The sequence below is a fragment of the Typopeltis vanoorti genome, chromosome 10 (genome assembly GCF_054136105.1).
Source record: "Typopeltis vanoorti isolate ZY-2024b chromosome 10, IOZ_Tvanoo_1.0, whole genome shotgun sequence".
Lineage (NCBI taxonomy): Eukaryota > Metazoa > Arthropoda > Arachnida > Uropygi > Thelyphonidae > Typopeltis > Typopeltis vanoorti.
The window spans coordinates 49,967,527-49,988,513 of record NC_143558.1 but is presented as its reverse complement, the minus strand read 5'-3'; the positions used below and the strand labels follow the sequence as shown (position 1 = coordinate 49,988,513).

The 20,987-nt window shown below is 33.6% G+C and overlaps 1 protein-coding gene across 1 annotated transcript in view; it reads right to left on the bottom strand.

Annotated features, from left to right (window-relative positions):
• Positions 1 to 20,987, bottom strand: part of LOC150102409 (calpain-B-like) — a 913,019-nt gene that overhangs the window by 351,875 nt on the left and 540,157 nt on the right. The gene's annotated exons all lie outside the window — the stretch shown is intronic.

Below are 20,987 nucleotides of genomic sequence, written 5' to 3'. Positions count from 1 at the left end.
AGTACTTATAATTACAAGCATGGTATTAAAAATTTAGACAAAGGTTCCCCTTTATCTCTAGTTTTATATATTCAACCAAAATTACTTTTTCAAAAAATATTCAGCATTATTTAACACATAATAAATTTACAACCTTCCATGGGTGGATTCGAGGGGAGGGGGACTTTAATAGTTTCACTGTACACTAAAAGTCAGCTATACATCCAATTATCGTCCTTCCAAGACGAGGTCCATAATTTGGAGATTTAGCACTTCAATGCAGCCTGCTTGCCACTCCTCTGGTAAATTTTCACCACCTCCCCAAGGACATTGTCTTTAGATCTGTGTTCCCGGGGCCGGTTTGCGTGTTTTGAGAGATGAAAAAACACCCTCCACTCCCGTATGCGACTGACTAACGCACCTTTAACTGAAAAGCCCTAATAGAGTTTCTTACCCAGACCTCGTCGAAACTACAGAGGCTCAAAAGTCAGCGCTAGATCAGCAAATAAAAATACGACTGTGGATTGCAAAGGGTATGTGTAGACATTAAATGATAACCCACATTACTAGAAAAATAGTTTTAAAGTTGTTTATAGGATTTCTGTTTTTTTTTAAACAAATTTCAATTCAGATTTTTCCCTTCTGTATATGGTTCATGAATAATAATTCATGAATTTCTCCTTTATTTCAGCTAAATTTCTATTATCTGTAAATTACCCAAAAGCACTCAATAAAGGTTGAAACTGGTTTCAACCTTTATTGAGTTATTAAGATAAGCATTGGCACTTTAAAAAATCCAAAAATCCATGCGCCCTAACTTTAAAAACCACACACGGAACTTTTTCATGGCAGCACTTCATGCCTCCAATAAGCATGGTAACATATCAGACTGAAGATGAAACATCATCTGATACCTAAAAGCTTTCACAGATATCCATGTCATAATTGGATTCAAATGTACGGCCTGTTGGTTGGAGAGCGGAGTCGGATTTTTCTCGACCAACAAATATAGGTGGAGTTTTCTGAGAAAGTACTAAACGTAAGTTGAATTTTTGTAATATGAAAAAAAAAAGTATTGTTTTTTTATTAAATTACATTAATATTTTAGTTTGAATTTATCGTAGAATTATATAAATACCAATGCAATATGTAAATAAAGTAATTAGTTTTCTTTGGCGACAAGCCAAAGGGCGCTACTAGCTTCGTTCGTGTGAATAAAGAAAACGACATATGAGAAGTGTACGAAGGTGAAAACATAAGTTACTGGACAAAGATATGCTTACACGACCTTCACGAAATTTGAGAAGCAGATAAGAAAAATCTAAGATTGAACGGCAAGATAAGCTATAATGAACAGGCTGCAGTACAGAACGCTTACTCCTCGTGTGGCGTTATTCAAGAGGTTGCAAAACTGTCATATCGCAAGCGTTGGAGGAAATGGCTCATCGTGTTACTACAGTTCACCTCAGGTGGAGTGCCGTAATCTGTTTATAAATAGCCATACTTCTGAGTGCGCAAGACAGATCTAAGAGCTTTGAAACGCACACGTGGATAGCGCAAAATTATTACTGTGAGTTAGCTGTCACATCGCGCTCTTAAAAACGAAGTGTAACGGTCCATGATTCACGACATAGTCGGGCGACATAACACGTTCTTATACATGTTTATTTATTCACAAACTTTTTTTTTTTTTTTTGAAAATCTTGCACACACACACACCCCAAGTCGGTGTAGCTTCATCAATTGCACTATCATTTAAAAAAAATAACTAATGAAAGTAGAAAAAAAATACTGCTGGTATTTTTCTCTCCTCTCTTTTTCTCTTCCTCATATATTCTTCGGCGACTTCAGGATGCCATAATATAATAAATATATTTGTTGTAATAACTGTACAGTCGTAAACATACTTGTATATTATTATTGTTGTTGTAATTACGTAGCACCTTTATAGATTCCAGGATTTATCACGTGGAGACCACTCCGCACTCACTAATTTAACTCGTCCATTTTTTTTCCTGTTAATTTTCTTGTGTTCTCTGAACAGTTTTGCAAGAGAATCATGCCATCGCCATTATGAAACCAAATAACTCACCTTCAGCTGAAAAAGATAAGATATAATGCTGCTTCACGACACAGACGGAATGCGAATCCAGATATACAGCATACAGTACTGATTTTAACACTATTTCATTAAACCATTTTGAATTCTTCGCGGGAAATTTTTAAATAATATTGTAATGATACACGCAAATGCAAACCAATAAATATTTTAGAAGACATACTTTCTTTCTGTATGATTTGTTTAATTAGACTTTATTTTGCTTTTTATAATAATTTTATTCTGTGTAAAGTGAGATTAATTTTTTTTAATTTTATTTTTTTAACAAAATTGTGATAAGGTGGTTAGGGAGAAAATGCATCAAATTTAAGAATGTATTTTTGTAACCTTTCACTATCTGGTGCGCATTGCAGACATACATACAGATTCGATTAAAAATGAACTGAATCAATTCAGATGTGGTGCTTTAAATTATAGGATACTCTTGTATTTATTTCAGAACTAACTCCACTTTTCCTGCACAATAATGAGATTTTGACGGTTATTTTGTTTTGCAGTGCTTGTTCAAGAGTGTGCAGCACTGAGTAATTATATTAAAGAAAGTGACGGTAAAATTACATAAATCTTTAATGATATAAATCAGCTTAAGGCAAAATTCCATTCTGCGACTAAAATACAGTACTAGTCTTCACCTTAGTTCCTACTACTAATTTTATGAAACAAAGGAATTTTATAATTGACGCTGAATATTTGTCCTCTTGACGAATATATATATATATATATATATATATATATTTGTCCTCTTGACGAATATATATATATATATATATATATATATATATATATATAGATGGAGCATCTATATATATCCAAAAGTGTATATAGATGGAGCATCTATATACACTTTTGGAGCATCTATATATATATAGATGCTCCAAAAGTGTAATACCCAGTTAATTCTCTTGTGAACAGTTCTAAATAAACTGTAATCAGAAATATCTGAAGTCCGAATGGTTGGCTAAAGAGTTGGCCTGGGTGGCCAAATGGTTAACTTGTTCCACAACCACACAATTAATTAGTTCTCACAAGATAATTATTAACTGTTTGGAAGCATGAGCCTACGCATTTTTTTTTAAGTCAAGAAGACGAAAATTTTCCAATATCAATCGTAAAATTTCTTTATTTCATAAAATACTAGTATTCTGAAATAAGGTGAGGAAATTAGTGTTTCAGTAGCAGATGGGAATTTTGTCTTAAGTTGATTTATATCATTAAAGGATTTATGTAATTTTACCATCAGTTTCTTTAATATGGTTACTCAGAAGTACACACATAGTCTTAAACCAGCCGTGGAAAACAATCACAGCGTTCAAAATCTCTCTTTATTATGCAGCAAAAGTGGAGTCGGTTCCAAAATACACGGGTGTCCTGTAATTGAAAGCATTTCTCATGAATTAGTTCAGCTTTTTTTTTTTTAAATCCCATCTCGATGTGTGCTTAACAGCGTAGAAAAATAGTAAGATATTACAAAAAGAAAATAAACATTCTTCAATTTTGTGCCCTTCTTCCCTAACCACCCTATCACAATTTTGTAAAAAAATTAATATCTCATCTAAAGAACCTGTAGTATCTAAGTAAGAAAAAAAATTAACATTACGAAATAAACAGAAATTCGGGAACTCGCCAATCAATAAAATACAAAATATTAATTTCACTTTATACAGAATAAAACTATTGTAAGAAAGCTGAATAAAATCTGATTAAATAAATAATAGAGAAAGAAAGTATATTTTCTAAAATATTTCTTGTTTTGCAATTGTGTGTGTATCATTACAATATTATTTCAAATTTCTCGAGAATTTTCCCTGCAAAGACTTTTCTGAGAATCATTTTGAATATTTTTAGTATGTTTAATAGGTGAATATATTGTTAGATAAAGTGCGAATACGCTCACAGTGGAAAATTAAAATAATACGGAGTGGATTGAGTCTGCTATAGCAGACTCAATCCACTCCATATTTTTTAAAAAATAATCCACTCAGTATTTTTAAAAAACGATGTTTCGTAATTCATAAATATGATACTGGCAATAGTTATAATCCATGTTTTTGAATGTCATATTCAGCAACATTCAAACACTCTGTACTTAACAAAGGAAATGAAGAACAAACTGCATATCATGTTCAATTGTTTGCAAAATCAAACCAATATTTAATTCATTTGTAAAATTACTATGAAATAACTTCCATCAGTAGAGCTAGTATAAATGTTCTACCAATTGTCTCTATTTAAAACCTTGAAAGTAATACCAATCTATTCACAATCGCTTTGGGTGAGATAGGAGTGCAAGTCATCAAATTTCAATTGTTTCATGTTTTTAAAAGAACACTCCATTGCTATTCAAGCGAATGCAGTTATTAGAATATATATCGTCTACTAATTAGGTCTTTTATTAACTACGCTCATCATTTCCTTTAACGGAAATCCGTTACCATTTGAAACAAACTGACAATATATGTAATATGGTGAACAATAACACTTTTTAAGCTTTTAATAGTATTGCTCGTATTTATTTACTTTTCCTGGATGAGTTTAACAACGAACAAATAGTGGTAAGCGATAGACACTCCATTCCATATCTTTTGGCCTTTGAATCTACATATGATATGCAATATTTCTTCCTGACTCTAAAAGGATCACTTATCATAACAACTCTATTGGCCGTTTCCATGGAAGCAAGGAAAAAAAGCACTAAACCGATAACGTGTACTGGTTTACGTTTAACGCAACGAAATGTTAGCCTAAAGAGAAAACAATAAAAGATTCTCTCTCTTTCTCTCTACGGAATCGTTCTCATTATTAATCGATCAAGTCCTTGTCCAAATAGCTTTAAACCTCGTATTAATGTAAACACTATCATCACTATTTGATTTTTTTGCATACCTTTGAAATAAGCACCGATACAGTTCATTCAACCAAGTTGCCTGCAGCTTGGTTGAATGAACTGCAAGCAAATCCAGCTGTATTTGAATAATCAAAATATTTTCTTTAAAAAAAAAAAAAAAGAAAGAAAGAAAGAAACGCCACCGCGATTGGTTATCTATAAAAGCGACATTAGAAAGATGATCGAAAGCATTTTCTCTGATTAGTTAAGACTAATCTTGTACTAATAAATAAACAGAACAAAATTTTCAAAAAATTATATATGTTTATTTTAATACCATTCTTAGTAATTATTACTGTATTATTTTATAAAAATATATGAATAAATACTTACTAAAATCTTATATATCTTGAAATATAGTATGAAATATTATATTTATATTAACTTACAGCAAAAATGAAAATTGTTTATAAAATAATCGATACCACGCGTTGCAGACGATAACTTCAGAAGATTATAACTAAAGTCTTCCATGAAATGGACGCCCTCTGTATTTCATTTCACTGCGTTACCTTTTTTACAGCTTGAATAAATATAAACAAATATTTTTCTTGGTGAAATACTTTCCTCTCTTTTTTCATTTTAATTTCCCGTCTTCTGAAATGACTTCTAAAAGCGAAAATCTCTCTCTCCAGAGTATTAAAGTCTATGTAAAATATATACTCTTTACTTTAAAAGTCTGATGAAATATTTTAGTGTTTTATTCTGTCAAGAGAGACGGTTACCATGAAGAAGAAATTCAAATATAATTCTTGCATCTTTTCAAGATTAAAATCGGAATGTGAATTTGTGAGAATGGATGGTATTTGAATTCAGAAAGCGGAAAGTATTGATAAGAAAATGATGTCAGAATATGTTTTAAAAAGCCTCGCAAAAAGAAACCGTGGTAAAAACTTTGGTGGAGTGAAATACATTTTTCTTGTAATCAAATGTGTTGTGTCTATATTATTATTATTATTTTTTTTTGTAAAATGTCTCACCGAGGATAGAGGCGAAAACAAGAACTGCTACGCATTCATGCCATTACCTAAAAAAAAACATGATGAAAACGAGAGAGAGAGAAAAAAATATTCTATCCCTTGAAAGAATCTTCAAAAATGTGTTTTCACTTTACCAACTGAGAATTTAGAATTTTTTTCTCTTTCTTTCTTTTTTTCTTTATTTACTCTCTTAAGACATTCAAAAGAAACTTCAAAAGTAATGATACTAGTTCAGAGTAGCAAGATAAAATGTGCCAAAATGTATACCTTAAAAAAAAAAAAGACATTAGCGATAACGTTACAGTACATGTATTAAGAAACCTGTTGGCTGTTCGAATATAACAAGGGATGTGATTAATTGAATTAAAATCATGTTTGAAGTGAAAAGAAACATTACAACACTTATGTTGCATTAGTGGTGTTTGCTGATAGAGAAACATCCTGTAAATGTACAGCAAGAACTGCCCAGAGAGCGATAAAATTGGAGGATGTCACATTGCACAGAAGAGGAAGTTGATATCAACCTTCGTGAACTATTAGTGTAAGTCGTTATACACCAAGCAATTAAAATTGGTAAACTGAATTACCTCACTGATTTTTTTCTCTTCAGGAAATGATTTAATCCACTGGATTAAATCATTTTGTTTTTAACAAGTGTACTTTACCCGCGTATTTCAGTACAAAGCAGTGTCATGTTATGAGCGCATATTTTATTATTTAAGCCTTTAAATTTGAACGAAACATGTAGTGTACAACTAATGAATTCTTTTGCTAAACCCAAATGTTTTTTTTTTTTAATTTTAAATTAAAAGTTTCAGTTTAACTGAAGAAAGTATTTGTGTCGAGCCTCCGTAGCTCAGTCGGTATAGACGAAGCCTTTTGGTCGTAAAGACCTGAGTTCGATTCCCGTCAGTGGTCTGAGGAACCTTAATCTAGCCTCTTTCGACTAAAGGTGAGTTAGCCGGTCTCATACTGAGGTAGGGGGATTTTCGTTTTCCAGAACAGGAAAACTGGCCCCGTGAACACAAGCATCTACAGACATAGACACACTGGGAGGCATAGGGCTAACTACCTTATCCTCGGGACGGATACGGTTTGGAAGGGCTAAGGACAGCTCAGTAACAGGCCACTAAGTCTCATACGGAAGAAAAAGAAGTATTTGTGTTAGTCTACAACACAAGTGGTTCGAAAATATATATACAAAATCAATTTTAATTAATTTTTGAATGTACTCGTATACACCACTCTTCTCAACATCATTTTCCGTTAACACATTTGATCCATTGGTTTCTTCATTTGATAAATATAATTTTTCTACGATATGTTGATTCTTCTTGTCTTTGTAATCCTTCTATATTTTATCATGTTTTATTCGACTAGCTAATTTGCCTGATTTCCAGAGTGCGGGTGGGGAATCATCCACCTAGAGATAAGAGACCGACTAGTTCACCCTCAATTTAAAATTTATTATAAATGTTCACATCCTACACTCATTCAAATCCAGGTCTTTCCAACCGAAGATCAAACGTAGTGTCTTCGCAAGAGTACTACAGAGATAGGAGGATATAACTATTTTTAGTAGCTCATCTGAAGTGCTATATAAGTTAAGGAGAGAGAAGTTTTCGCATCTGGCTTCGAACCAACAGTTTTGTCATTGTAACAAAGTTTGCTACTAGAATTTCGTGTATAGTTACTGTCTTAATATTAACTATTTAGTTATTTGGTCTTCCTCTGCTTCTCTTTCATGTGCCTTCTCCTAATGTCAACCTAAGGATTATGCAATGGTTAGTTATATCTAAATACGGAAAATTCAATACTTAAGTCATAATTTTTATTAATGACTTTGTTTGGCCATTTTTGTTTCATTGTTTGTTGTTGAAGATCTTTTTCAGTTCACTTTGTTTTTTATATTCTTCTAACGAAAATATTAAAGGCTTTTATTTATCCTTTTGACAATCACTATTCTTGAAGGTGTATGTAGCACATTCAGAAAACTGAAGGGTAAAAGCCAGGTGGCATTTCCAAATGCAGCTTTTGCCATTCTTTTCGGTACCTGTTTCTTTAATCAAAAAGGAACCAACTTATTCGTGGCGCTTAGAAAGCTACAGGTTATTCGCATTATATATAGGACTCCAACCCAAGTCATTCCATTCAAAAGGCATCGTTGTTATGACACTACTAGGAGGTCTGTTTCTTAAGCTGCAGAGCTTGTTAAGGCTCTGCAGCTTAAAAAAAAAAAAACTGTTACCATATGTTTCTCTGGAAATCGTGTTTTGGTTAAAAAATTCCAATTAACTTGCCAACTGTTTCTTCATTTTCTGTTCTATTTGATGGTATCTTAATTGACGTAGCCAGAGATTTGGGGGTGTTGGTGGATAGGAAATTGAAGTTTGGGGGGAAGGCACATAGCAAAAGTGGCTAAATCAGCTCATCAGATCACTTGGTTACTGAAGAATACTTTGACGAGCAGAGACAAGCAGGTTATTGCTTCTCTTTATCGAGCCTTGATAAGACCCCATCTTGACTATCTGCCCAGATCTGGGCGCCAGGGTTTCTTCTTGATGGGGAGGAGGTAGAGAGGATCCAGAGGCGAGTGACCAAGATGGTAGCTGGTTTATGGAATGAACCTTACGAAAACAGGTTGAAGATCTGTGGGTTACAGAAATTTGTTGATAGGGCGGAAAAGGGGTGATATGATTGAGAAATTCAAATTACTGAGGGTTTTTACAAGATTAATTCACAGGAAAGTTTTCAGAACAGGTCTGGTGGTGGGAGAACTACGGCCATTTATGGAAACTGAGTAAGAGTGTAGTTAGCAAGAGTGTTAGAACTAGTTTTTTTTAGTTGGAGAGTGATGAATGAGTGGAATAAGCTGCCAGAGTTTGTTGTGGGTGCCATGACTGTGAATGAGTTCAAAGCAAAGTATGACAGATACTGCGCAAATATTAGATAGTTCTTGACATGATGTTTAGGATCTCCCTCGATGAGTCGAAGGACTCCTTGGAGTTTCCTTTAATAATAATACCTTTGGACACTTGCATTTGGTAGAAACCTAGGATATATTTCTTTCGTTCCTTCATCTATCAGTTTAAATTCTATGTTTCATTCTTGTTATGCGTTTATTTTGCTTTTGGCCAAGATTGCTTTTAAATTATGTTTCTATCTTTCTTGTGTCATAAGTCTTATTTTTCTACAGTTCTTAATTTTACCATAGTTGGAAATGAAAGTTACAAAATTATTCATGCCAATGTGAAAATATCAAAGAATTCTTCTTCTTCTTTGGCACTATGTAGGGCCTTGGCCTCCCATTTTTGGGTTTCGTAACTCACTACGAGGTGGGGTCGTTATCCCCGCGCTCAACCATATGTAATTTTTTTGGCGGGGAGGGGAGGAGATGGACCGAGTCCTTGACTCTTTATCCCTTCATCTGATTGAAGAAAATGTGTGGATGGGGTTGTTATTGAGCTAAAAGCTCTAGTCATGGCTGGGTAACGGCAATAGCCGAGCTTCAGTTAAAACTTCATTGGCTGCATTGCCATCCATTATCCTGGGTCTAAATAACCATTTTCTTTACACCATGTGTAATTGTCTGTGAAGCATTATGTTCAATGAATTACTACATACATTTAATAAGGTGTTTTAAGATATTCAGAAATATCTTTAAATATTTCAAATTTTTCAATTTGTTTAGTTAAATTCATAGAAATTAATCAAAATTTTAGAGGTATTTTCGAAATTATAACGAGCAGATGCACATTTAACAGGACAAATAAAAACTATCAGCTTTAGATGTGTTTGTCGTCAACTTTCCGTGATGGGCAAACATTTCAAAAGTGATGATTTTATAAATATTCCCCTCTAAATCTCGTATGGACAATAGTTTTTAACTATTTAGAACAATATTAAAAATAATTATAATTATTTAAAACATTAAGACTATTATTGCAAAAAAAAAAAAAAACGGAAAATAATATAAAAATGTTTATAATTAATCTGATTTTTTCCAAACACTAATACATAATTTATATAATTTACTTTAAATGAAGAAATCATGATGGTGATAATGAGTGGTCAAGATCAAGATTAATCGACCGTGAGATGCGGTGATTAATAATATACCCTTGGAGGGTAATGGATGGCAATGCTGTAGCCAATGAAGTTCTAACTGAGGTTCGGCTATTGCTGTTACCCTCCTGCCATGATCAGAGCTTTAATAGCTCAATAACACCTTATCCCTACACTGTCCTCTACAGATAACGGGGAAGATGAAAAGCATTTTTGCTTCGCCCCTTTAAGTCAGTTCTTATAAGGATTGGTAATAGAGAAGTTCATGCATACTAAGATAACATTAAATAATTTTCAAAATTATATGGATAAATTTTGTTCCGTATTTTCCTACACATGTCATAACTACTGCATACTGTACGCTATCGAAAGAAATGTCGCAGTAGTCACTTTGGGAATATTTTAAAAAGCAGTAAACAGTGAAGAGGTTTTTAAAAAAAAACTGCAAAGGAAGCGAAGCATCAAACAAAGAACTCTGTAAACACAAGCTTCGAACATTGAGGAGAGTGGATTAAATTAGTCCCTAAGCACTTGCTGGGCTTTGAAGCCAGAAGTGTTTCCGAATGTTTGTAGAGCATGCATGCTTCATTACAGAGACTAATGAAGATCGAACGGTTTGTGGGAATTAGAAAAAGGAAGGTAATTAAAGAGTCGTTAGCTAGATCCCGCACTGCACATCTAATGAGATTGTTAATCAAGTATAGTTATTGGCCAGAGGAGTGGGTTACACATGTGTACATGGGATAGAGTGATGTTCGCGGCAGTAAAGTAGCCTTCCTCTAAGGACGTCCTCATTAAGACAATTCTTCTCCTACAGACACTCGACACTTTATGTAAGAAAAGATAGCCTTCTTGCGTAATTGCTTTTCAGAGTTATAAAATTGCTTTTTTATTCTGTTGCTCTTCTAAAAACTATGGTAATAGATAGGGGGTGAACTACTTCGCCTTTTAATTAAAACAACCAACTGCTGGTGAATAAACTAAGCAACGCTTAATTAAAAATAAAAACATGTCCTAGGGAATCAAGAAAACGATGAATTTATCAACCTTCAACTTGTAATAAAAATATTTTTTAAACTTAGGGAAAGTTGTCGAGAATTTAATGTTAGATATGAAATTTGAACTTACCTTGCGATAAATAATGACAAAAAATAGCCTGAAATAAATAGATTGTAATTAGATTTCCTTTTTTGTTGGGAAAGAAAAATTATGTCTCCCTTGCCTAGAGGACCACCATTAATAAATATGTTCACGCTAATAAAGTCACCACAGCACGAGAAAATATATTTGCCAACAAAAGCTAATTTCATGGGAATACTTTTTTTTGTACTACAGGTTGATATACGAGACATATGATATATGAATACTGACTTTGTTTCTCCAAGAAATCCCACTGGATTTCTTATAATCAAGAAAATAGAATCGAGCATTTAAAATACGTCCATGTGTGAAACATTTTCTGTTACTTCTTCCCTGTTTGTTGGTAATCCAATACGAAAATCTCCAACTTTAGAATACTGTTCTCACATTTCGACTATAGCACCCTAAACTTCTTAAATATATTTGATGCGATTCAAAAAAGGCAAATCCAATTAATAGATTGGATTGCCTTTTTAAGTATTTTCATGGCTGCTGTTCTGCTGAACTTACATCCTAACTTCACTTTTTTCTAAGTACCCGAAGTGAAAAAAAAAACACAACAGCTGTAGATCAACAGTCAACCGTTCAGTTTTAGACTTAGGTAAACCAAATTCTCATCTCCTGTATCATTCTGTTTATCTCTATTTTATAGAATAGCCTTCCTCAAGCTTTTTTTTTTTTTTTGCCCCCAAGGAATACAAACATCTATCTGTTCATGAAGCACTTCAACTGGTTTCATTTATCCGTAACCACTTACCTGCACACAGCACTGATACGCTATAGTTTTGCAAACCTATCGTGCGTGTGTGTGTGGAGTTAAATGTATGTCGGAAGTGTGAAACCATCATCTCGATGTAGTGCTACAGAAATTATCTAGAAAGTGGAAACTTACTATGATAATGGTACCAAAGGCAGCCCAACCGTAAGGTAAATTTTTGGCTAGATATTCCACTAGAGTCAGATATGAAATGGGATACATACCCTCCTCTCCCCACGTCTTACTGGTTATTTTTAAAGGCACTGGAGAGTTTTGTGTGTTTGATGTTCTACCTACTGTTTTTATAGCGCTATAAACTTATAATGTAACTTATAAATCTATAATCAAATTTCTAAATCATTTAAATTGTTCTCTAAAATATTGAACAGTGACAGCGAAATTCTATTACATTATTAACATAATTGTTTTATAGAATGACTTGTTAAACATTAAAATATAAATCCAAATGTAATTAAACTGCCGAATATGAAATAAGAACACATTTCGTACACTTTTTTAAATTAAAATTTCATTTAATTAATTATTATTTAAAAAATAATATCTTCTACGTAGTCTTGGAAACCCAGATTACACAGTAGGTATTTCAGTTAAAATAACAAATAGCTATATATATATATATATATATATATATATATATATGCTATATGTGAGGTGAAAGAATTGCGTATAATTGATGATAATAAAATAAAATTATGATCTGAAGTATTAAATTAATTAATCTATAAGTAATTTAATACTTCGTACTGTAATTATCAGATCAACGTTCTCATTCTTAGATTACTCTGGTTGGTTGGTTTTTTTTTTGTTTTTTTACAGAAAAAAAATTAAAAAATGATTGTTCTCTATTCTTCTGCTGTAATAAGATTTTTTTAGTCTCTAATGTAGTCGAGAAAGTGTATTAAAATTTTATTAGGATTGTTTCTTGTAAAGAATTAAGCCTTTATTTCTTATGAACTCATGTGAGAGAGAAAGAGAGACGGTTTATAGTCTATTCCATTACTAGTAAGCAATAATAGGATTAAAATTGCTTTTGGTGGTGTGTGTGGGGGGGGGGCACTATTAAACACCGTGTAGTATTCAAGATCAGCTTAAAGCACTGCCTCTTAATTCTTGAAAGACGGCATTTTGCATAATAAATTCCGCCTATAAAAGAAGACAATCGAATATCTTGGAGCCTCGCATTTTCATATTGTAGAACAAAAACTAGCTTTTAAAAATCCCTTTGCAAATTAGAGTGAAATGGCTATTAGTCGTTTGGTTTTAAATAAACAAAGAGCTCAACTTCTGTAATTTTTAAGTAACCAGTAGAGCTAAATTCCAGTTTTCAGTCAACGAACTCTAACTGGGTGGTTTTAAGGCGCGCGCACACACTCTCTAATGTACTGTGCAGATGCGTGCTGCTGTTAAAATAAAGATCGTCTTCTAATTACACCTTTCGTTAACGATCCCGTCTCGGCAGAAGAACGGGGCTTTAATAGTTCTTAATTATTCAAATTGTGATCCACGCACCCTTACTTTTAAAAAAAAATTATAATAATAAAATAAAAGAAGAAAAGAGAAATTCCGGTAATCACATCGCTTATATCACAGGGGTGGTTTGTTATCGCGTGCACCTTTCAATCAAGGCCTACGTGAATTTAGCTTGTTTTTCTTCCACCCTTTTGCGTTAGGTCATCATTTCGTCAGATTCCCGTGAACGCAGAAACGGGAAGTGAGCGTGGTGAGATGCTGTTTGAGGGCGTCCCGCCCTTTGATATGCTTTTTAACTCCTTCTGAATATTTAAGTATGGGTGGTGGTGGTGGTGTGCGTGGTGGTTTCTTGTGCACTTATCTTGTTAGTCTGGCAAAGTCTCACAAGCGATGGGAGTGAGCTAGACACAAATCTTATAGACGTACGTTCGTTTTGTAACCGTTCAGATAACTTGAGCAGTCGAAGCCTCTTGCTAATGTTTGTCACGTGACAGTTTAAGTCTTCACTCGCCGATATTTCTCCACTCCCTTATCTCTTTCTCTCTTCTTCATTTTTACCTTTTCTTTCTTACATGCACACTTCACTAAGTCGATTTTTATGAAAACCATCTTTCATAAATGTAATGGCACTGACTATACTGCATCACATATACAGCTAAATTACCAAATTCTATAACATGAATTCAAATAAATATACTTTTCATCTGCCCAAACATTAGTATATTTATTCTACAACACGAATTAAAACAGAAATTAACAAACTTGTCATTCTACAACGCAAAAAGCATAAAATGGTGTGCTAACATTTGCACTAAATTCTATTTTTTTTTTGTTTGCTTTTTTTGCCACAACTGAAAGATTTCTATTTACTTTTTAGTACTACATTTTATCTGACAAGAAATTGTAAACATTTTTACTCATACTTTATGATAACATCCACATAATCGAAATATGTCTAGATAGTGTTTTTTTTTTTTTTTTTTTTTTTTTTTTTTAAATCTCGAAGGTAATGATCTGTATGCAGTTAGCCAAAAGCGACTACCAAATCACAATTTTATATCAAACTAAACCGACCCATTTTGGAAAGCTATCAATATAAAAAGCCCATATGCACTATTCTAATTAAAAGGCAGATTCCCCAAATGGCCCCGCATATTGCCATTCATTATCGTTATTATATATTAGAAGTTCATTAACCTGATGTTATTCTTATATTTAGAACGTTAACTGTACCAAGAAACCACCCTACAAATCCTATTGTGTTCACTGCCCATACATGGAGCTAATTTAGGAAGGGTTCCGAAACCTCTGGTGTATGTGAAGCATTTCATATTTGCATTTAAACAATAATATTCAAATTAAAATGAGGCATTTACCATGTAGTCTTGTATATATATCGCGTGCAGTTAGGAAACCCTAAAGATAGCTAGCTGACTTTTCATCAGTAACTTAGGGACGAGTATATTTGTGTCATGGCACAGACGGAATGGGGACACGAGCTTTAATATTTGTAATAAATTACGGTATTTATTTATGCTATTATATGCTTTAACCCACCACATGATATCTTTAGATGTCATTTCTGTTGGCATCCACTCTGTTTCACATGGCGTGGTCATATGAAATAATTATTTCTGATGGTGCCAAATGTCTTTATATTAGTGCTCTGAAGATCTTAACTGTTACGGCAAAAGAAATAATAAAGCAAATAATTTATTTACTAAAATAAAGAGGCAAAAGGCCTTCAGTTCGGCGATGCAAAAATTATAAAAATCAAGTGGATATTAAATCCAGCATTATTTCAAAGCCGAATGCAGAAACTATGAAAGTTTTGTATGAAATTTGATCAGAGAACTTACTGGAATACACTCGCCGGCATTTACGAGTTGCCCTAGCCTGACCTTATAGGAAACACGATCGCTATGCCCAAGCGTCCGTATGTTCGCTTCCTATTGGTCCATTTTGATAACGTTTCACTGGCCTGACAGCTGCTTCAAACTGGTTGGTTTTCGAGACCAGGCAGAATCCAGTTGATTTTTCTAAATTTTGATTCGCCGAAATGAAGCCTTTCGGCTCTTTATTTTAGTAAATACTTTTACGCACCGACCGAAAGTTCGCTTACGACAAATACACCTCTCCGAGTTTCAAGTTCCTTATCTGGACATAGCGATCGTGTTTCCTATAAGGTCCGGCTAGGACAACTCGTAAATGCTGGCGAATGTATTCCCGTATGCTCTGTGGTCAAATTTCATACGAAACTTTTATAGTTTCTGTATTCGGCTTTGAAATAATGTTGGATCTAATATTCACTTGATTTTTGCAAATAATTTATTACTAATATACAGACTTTATCTCTATTCCGTTTTAATAAATATCAGTTCGTTCACTTTCACATTCGCAACTGTTTTGTTCGTTGGGACACAAACTTCTCTTAAGATCACTATTGCTCCATTGCTGTACAACAGGATTAGCAGCATTAAAACGAAATTAAGTCACTTTTTTCCTGATCTCTGTTATCCTAATCAATATATAACTTTCATATATATATATATTATGTAAATACCTTTTACAACTAAATAATGACTTTCCTGGACTTGCTACACTCAGTAGAAATAGACGAACGCTTCGGTCGGAAAGATCGGGATTCGATTTCCGTCCACGATAGGAACTTTTATCAAGTATTTTCGACTAAAGGTGAGTTAGCCAGTTTCATTAAGGTAGAAGAATTTTTCCTATTGGAAACTTTGGTTTTTATCCCCCTCAAAACAGGTAAACAGCTCTGATAACTACAGTTATCTATAACACTCCGGGGAATGATGGTAGCCTGCACTGAGAAAAATCCTTGCTACAACAGGAGGTTTAATCCTGCTATAGTGTCATGTCTATCAATTCCATAGTTCTCCTTTTTGTCTTTTCACAAGAAGAAAACATCTCCTTTGTATGAGATTGGAGTATTTTAATGATGAACATATTAAAATGAGTTCTTTGACATTGCTGGAAGTATCTATAACGTCTATAATTCGACCGTTGTAGAGGGAATGTAAAAAAATCTGATCAGCAAGAAAGCACTGATTTTCTCCAGAATAGATGTACCTGACAGGAATGACAACCTTTCTCTTGTTGCGGAATTGTCCATATGACAAATCTAACCAATCCATTTGCCACTATTAAAAAATAAAATGATCGATTCAAAAACAAACAAAAAAATTATCATAGTGTCACCTATACGTGCTCATCTCAATCAAATAGCGTGATCTATCACGGCTTGCGTATTGCTACCCTACTCTGATAACCCACATTGAGCAGTCACCTTCGCACCGATTTCGCAGTGACCACAATTACAATCGATCAATTGCATTTCAAGACTGATGTGGTCTGGTAGCTCTGTCTTACCCTCTTCTGTCGTGTTATTTTACCTTTTTGTCATTTTCTCGCATATCGGTGGGAGTGGGAAAGACTATACCAACTCCCGATGACTGCACGCCAAGCAATTTGTTCACGGTGGTTCTTGGAAGTGTTCCAGCGAACGTCTGCCTGCTAGATTTGCTCACTAAATGGCAACCAGTCATCGTCCTTTTCTAAATTCACTATTCAACACTCGTAAAGCTGAGGACTAGATGTCACGAGCCTCATGACACATGCTGAGTCAACACTACCTTCTCCTTTTAGTATTTCAAAATTTTCATCATCTCTGCACTGGTGAGTAAACCAACCACAGTCATAAGAATGTCAACAACCTCGTTATATATATAATATATATATATATATATATATATATATATATATATATATATTATTTAAATAAAATGGTGTGCTTATATTGATACGAAGATACAAATATCATTCAATAGGAATTTTATGTTTCACAACTAATTTGCTTGGCTTAAGCAATGCATAAGTGTCTTTAAATTAAAAGATAAAAATTTCTAAAATATAATGAAAAGAATGGATCAATAATAAATACTGCAGCACCCAATAACAATTGCCATTTAATGAAAAGACGTATCCTTAACATTTCTTTCTAGTGCTCTCAGCAATGTTAATTTTATTTGTTACTCGATAGTGTGAGCACATCTTGAGCAGATATGGAAATATTCTCAATATTTTATGCCTCCCTTCTTTCTTAATCAGAGTAGATCGCAAGAAAGCCATCTGATTAAGTAATTTCAGACGAACCAATATAACAACAAGAACAGTCACCAGCTGTCTTAAGCCTTCCAAACTAAGTTGATTATCGTCGTCTGGAGTGAAATTCATACTAACTTAGCATTAAACCTGACGCCATCTATTTATTAGTTCAGTTGAAAGAATTCTTTTTTCGTCATTTTTGCCAGAATACATACTAATACATACTAGAAATCTTTCTTCTTAAGCCCAATATTTATTGTCCTTGTCATATGGAAAGTAAAACAACCTATCACTTTGTCATTCAGCATTTATTATTTTCATTTCCTATTTCCTTTCATTCTATCAACATAACTGATGATCCGTCCTAACTCTTTATTTCTCTCGTGCACTTTCTTTCTTTGGGAGAACTCTTCCCTATCAATATTTAAGGCCTGTTCAGTCTTTATGTGACTACGAAATTCTTAATAACCACATATGTCGAGCTCTAGAAAGTTTCGAAAAGTACTTATGTATATATATTGACACTATGGGATCGGCCTTAGTCGACCCACTAGTAGAATACGAGCGGGAGTAAACTTACATTTCGCACATCTATATAAGAAAATATAAAAGAAATTCGAAGCCATTTACGGTGGCTTCAAACGTTTGTCTTTTTCGCAATAGATTTTTCTGCAGTGTTAGCACGCGCTTTTAAAGTAGCCTGGGCTGTCATAAAACGTTGCCACGTAACTGAATAAAAGTAAAGTGTTTGTAAAATCCTAGACTTAAAGACAGGGTTGAAGCAGTAAGTGAAATAAATGGTAGTGATATAAAACAGCCATTTGTTTTACCGTGTGGCACGTGGCTTCGCTACTCACTTCATCAGAGGAAATAAGATCAATGGAGTGGAAATAATGATGGGACAAAATACTAGTAGAGCAAGGGACGGTGACAGAAAAGAGCATCGAAATGAAATAAAGTAAAAATCGTTTGTTGTTGTAAGTACGAACTAGGTTGGGGAGGGGAGCTATAGGGGAAAAACATGAAAAAAAATTGCCAACCCAACTCCAACCTCCCCCAGTCTACCCGAATTCAGACAGCCACTGAACTATATCGAATTACACAATTTGAGCGAGAAAATCACTAGGCGGAAGGCAATAAATGAACTCCTAGATACACAAATAAAATGGAAAAAAAAAAAAAAAACACCGTAAGTTTGCTATAAAGGCAAACATCGAGACCATCTAAAAATAAATAAAATGACCCTGACGCGAATTCCTTAGAAAATGAAATAGAAGCATAAGTTGCGCTTTCTTGGAAACATCAGCTCGTGTCACTGCTTTTAACTGTACGGACAGGTAAATCGCATACAGAAGAGACATTTCTTAGTGATGGTTGTCAGAGGAAAGGCAAGGCTTTTCCGATAGAGGACACAAACATCGGCTGTAATCGTTTCATTCCTAGCAAACCCGTCTCTGCACCGACTGTAACGACAGAGATTAGCTTTCCTTCCATCAGCCTCATGCCCGAACCCTTCATACAACTCTACATTTGCAGAAACGGTCGAAGAAATAAAAGTGGACGTTGGCAATTCTTATTGGAAATGAGACACGGTACGATAAAATTCTGTTTTACTTTCAAACTATGCAGATAGCGCAAGCTTTGTGTGCGTGGGTATTGTAACTCAAGTCGAAACTGCTTGAAACAAAAATTTAAATTGGATGCTCTAAGTATATTTGAAAGTACTTTACTTTTTTACGATACAAAAGCAACCCAAACAGTAATCTAATAGTCATTTAAAACCACATACGGAAAGATGAGATTAACACATGTAAAAGAAAACCGAATTCTCATTCTATTGAGAAAAACCATTGAGAAAAAAAAATCTAGCGATTGTTTACACTAACTACACGAAGAATTGTATCTTGTAAAGGATGTAAGTATATTATAAAGGGATATTTCATAAAAAAAAAAAAGTCTATTCTATAAAATATAACATTTGTAGATAGACACGGCAATATAATCATATAATATCTGTAGAAGGTGAAATTCTGAAATAAACAAAAAAAAAAATATTAACTGGCGAAAAAGGAAAAATAAGTAAACTTAACATATAATTTTATGGAATTGTCAAATACTTTTATCTGTCAGAAACCGCTATAATGGAAATAAAAATTATTTTATGTATTTGTTAAGTTCTTTATCTGCCAGAGGGCGCTATAATCGATTAAAAATAATTTTATGTATTTGTTTAAGTCCTATTATCTGTCAGAGGGCGCTATAAGCAAATAAAAATGCTGTGCCGTTTGTATATTACGGTTATGCGTCGTATAGAGAGCATTAATAATATGATACATATAATAACTTTAAACTATCAAACAAGATTTGGAAATGCAGATATTTAATTTAATTTTTATTTATTTGCTTGTACTTAAGTTTTGACTGCACATGTTACTCCTATCCACTCGCTGCAGGCTGAAAGGTACCGTATATTAGGTCTATAGATTTGAGTGTATGTGTGAATGAACCAGTGAAAAATAAAGTACTGTACTTGTTACTGCAGATTTGTTTTGTTTGTTTCATTTACAGCGCTTGTTCCCTTCATTTCTGACGGCTTATAAATCATTCTTTTATAATACGGTCCTTTGAGAGGGTGAAAGGATTTTGCTTAATCCTAACTTTCTCCTTCACTTTCACAAAAAAACTGTTATTACTGTGTCCGAAATTTTCGAAACTATATATTCTTAACTTTTCTTTCGATTTGAAATTCGATTGTGTATCGCGCAGTGTTTGTGTTTAACTTTAATTTTGTTTGGAGGGGATATAATGTCTATTGATTTCATTTGAAAAGGGGGGATCCATATTACTGACGGCCATGTTTAACGACATGTTGGAAGTTGAAAGGCATATACTGATAGAAAAACTAGAGATAGGACAGCAGATAGAATGCTTACATGAACAGAAACAAAAGGATACATTATTTGAAATCCATACAATCCTGCAATACGTAAAAATTCTGATATCTTTGTAATACATCGATAGTATTTACTGTTCTATATGTGCAACTTTATGAAGTATCGTACTGGATTTCACAACTTTTGGTCTGTTTTGGTATCATCATAAGGTCATTTAGTCTCTCCACTATTGAAGCATGTTACTGGAGTTCATCAAGTTGATCGATCACCGCGAGTGATTAATAATTCAACATGCGGCAAAAGATAGACGCTAAGATCTACCTTTGACGTACACGGATTAGATGGGGAAAGCGATAAATAAAAGATGCACATACTATAACCGAAACTATTCTTGATGTCACCATTCTTCGGTTACGATAAAAGAAACGATTCTTAATATGACTAATTTCTAAATAATTTCAGTTTTAACTATAATGCATGCCAAAGTATACATATTGAAACTCTAGGAGTTGAAGTTTGATTTTATGTATTTCTTTAAAAAAATAATAAA